The following is a 3498-nucleotide window of genomic DNA, read 5'->3' on the forward strand; positions in this document are numbered from 1 at the left end:
GCAAAAATTGTTCTCCATTTATTAGGTTGATCTCAAGTTCTCAACCTATGGTAAATCATTGGAGTAAAACAAAAATGCATGACATCCAGTTTGGGAGAAGATACTTTAAGACACATAAGATGACTTCCAGTTTTCACTCAAACATGTAAAGAGCTGGGAAGCCATCACTCCTATCCTCACAGCAGGAACAAAGCTTAACAAAGTGAAAATCAATTGAAAATTTTTATATTCAGAAGAGAATTGAGGTCATGGAACAAACAGCTTTTCCTGAAACTGGAGAAATAGGTAGATGCAGGGAAGACCGACCAGTTTATCAGAAGCAGAAGTTGTTGGATCCAGTAACTGAAAGTTACTCAAACAGTAACTTCAAAGAATCTCTGGAGGCTGAGTATAGGAAATTGAGAGTTATAATTTCCCAGATGCCTAGGCTAAAGGGATACCTGCACTTCCCCAGGTTTTACCTTCAGGAGTCCCACTATATTCTCAGTTAAAGATTAGAGAAGAATCTCTTCCTGGGCCAGAGTGAGGGAAAAGTAACCATTCTGAAATAAACCAGAGCATTCTCTAGAGCAAAGACCTACTCAGCAAGGCAAAAAGCTTTACCAGAGCCTAATCTGACTTGAAGGACAGAAAATGACCCAACTCTCACCCTACTAAGCCTTCCTGGATCACCCAAGGGAAGTGTGGGTACCAAGCTGAGAAGTACATGTGAACACAATAGCTCAGGGGCACACACTCACTAAAATATTAAAATCTAATCTTCCCTACAATTTAACACAGCAACAGGACTCTGTATAACAACAATGAATTGCAATAATGAGCTAAAAGACTTAAATTCTATTTAGGAATAAGAAATCCAAACAAAAACCCAAAGCCTTAAAAAGAGAGACAAAAACAGGGACATTAGAAAAGCTGAATCTGGGATCCCTGGGTGGCTCGCGTTTTTGGCGCCTTCCTTTGGCCCAGGGCACGATCCTGGAGTCCTGGGATGGAGTCCCGCGTCAGGCTCCCAGCATGGAGCCTGCTTCTCTCTCTGCTTGTGTCTCTGCCTCTCTCTCTCTCTCTCTCTATCATGAATAAATAAATAAACCTTAAAAAAAAAAGAAAAGCTGAATCTTCTGACACATACACCTATATTAAACAGTGAACATACCCTGCCTCCTAGACAGATAAATATGAAACCTATACTAACAACCTAGCTACTTCAGTCCCTATTACTTAATACAATGATGTACATTTTCCAACAAAAAATTACAAGGCATGCAAAAAAAAATCAGAAGAGACAAAGCAAATATGAGAACCAGACTTAGATATGATAGATATTTTAGAATCACAAGACCAGGAATTAAAAACAACTACAATTAATATGCTAAAAGTGGTAATTGAAAAAGTACACACTGTGCAGAATTGATTGGCAATGTAAACAGAGAGATAGAAATTCTAATAAAGAATCAAAAAGAAAAGCTAGAAATCAAAAATATTATAACAAACATAAAGCATGCCTTTGATGGACTCATCAGTACACTGGACACAGCAAAGGAAAGAATCAATAAGTTTGAAGATATGTCAATAGGAAGTCCCCATACTGAAATTTGCAAAGAGAAAAACAAATGACAAAAAAATAAATAAGATTAACAAGACATCCAATAAGTGTGGCACAATTACAAAATGTACAATATACAAATAATGGTAACATCAAAGGAAGAAACAAGAAAGAAAGGACCAGAAGATAATTAGTAATGGCTGTGAGTTTTCCAAAATTAATGATAGAAATGAAACCACAAATCCAGGAAGCTCATAGAATACCAACCAGGATAAATAACAAAAATCTAAATTTGGGAAGATCATATTTAAACAAAGAGAAACCCTTCAAAAAAAAAAAAAAAAAAAGAAGAAGAAGAGAGATTCTTCAAAAAAGCCAGAGGACAAAACACCTTACCTAAAGAGGAATGTGAATAAGAATTACATGAAACCAAGAAAGCAGAGAAATTGGAATAAAATATTTAAAGTGTTGGCAGAGGAAACCTACCAATCCAGAATTTTGTATTTAATACAATTTTCCTTCAAAGCAGAGAAGAAATAAAGACTTTCTCAGGCAACAAAAACTAAGGCAACTTGTTGTCAATGGGCCTGCTGAAGCAGGAGAGTGGGGTTCTTGTTTGTTTCATGGAGTTGAGGAATGAATCTCACAGACAAAGGAGAGTGAACAAAGCGATAGAATTTTGTTAAGAAAGGAGGCAGAAAAAGCACTCAGGAATGAGAGGTGTCTTGACTGGGTTGCCAATGAGGGCTTTTCATCTTTATCAGGAAACTTGCCGGTGGTTAGATCAGTGGCCTGGAACTAGACATTACGCTTATACATTGTGTGAAAATTTATGTTTCTGTGGCATCTATAATCTACAGATATGTATTGCTAGGTCTGGTTAATCTTTATAGTGAACTTTTCCTCTGAGGTCCTATCAGTTTTTGTGGTAGTTTTTATTTTCTGTGTTCATAATGTAATTATTAGAAAAACATTTTAACCCTAATAATTGGGATAGGGTGGTTTAAATTTTCCTGATCTCTGCCTTTGTTCTGTCTTGGCATCTGAAATACCCTCAGAGCTTAGTCAGAGGCCTCCTGTCTCTGCCTACCCATACCCTAACTCTTTGCCTATTCACTACCTTGCAAGAAATTTTAAAACAAGTTCTTCTGAGAGAAAGAAAATGATATAGGTCAGAGACTAGGATCCACATAAAGAAAGGAAAAGAATCACAGAAGAAATAATTGATGTTAAAATAGAAACTTTAATTTTCTTATTTTTATCTAACTAGTAGATAACTGTTCAAAGTAGTAATAGCAGCATGTACTGGGTGATTATATGATATGGATAAGTGAAATGAATGACAACACTGTTACAAGGGATAGGAGGGAGAATTTAGGAATATTCTCATAAGGTTCATGTACTACCTACCCATGAAGTGGTATTTGCAAGTACTTATATTAGTTGTAAATGTATATTGCAAACTCCAAGGCAACCACTAAACAAAAAAGAAAGTATAATTGGTATGTTGAGAAGAAAGAAAATGGAATCAGAAAAAATGTTCAATTAAAATAAAAAAAGAAAGCGGGATGCCTAGGTCACTCAGTGGTTGAGCATCAGGCTTTGGCTCAGGATGTGATCCCTAGGGTCCCAGGATGGAGTTCTGCAGCAGGCTCCCCACAGAGAGCCTGCTTCTCCCTCTGCCTGTGTCTCTGCCTCTCTCTGTCTCTCATGAATAAATAAATAAAATCTTTTAAAAAATCAGAGAAGAAAACAAAAGAGGGTAAAGTTAAAAAAAGGAAAAAAGAATAAGTGAAGTAAATGCAAAGCAGTTGCAATCATGTAAATATTAATCCAATTATATAGTCACTTAAAATGTTAAGGGTCTAAATATACCAATAAAAAGTGGATTAAAAAGCAAGATCCAAATATGTTTTTTATAGGAAACCAACTTTTAATGGAAAAAGCCATACCAT

This window comes from Vulpes vulpes, chromosome 13, assembly GCF_048418805.1.
Source record: "Vulpes vulpes isolate BD-2025 chromosome 13, VulVul3, whole genome shotgun sequence".
Taxonomy (NCBI): domain Eukaryota; kingdom Metazoa; phylum Chordata; class Mammalia; order Carnivora; family Canidae; genus Vulpes; species Vulpes vulpes.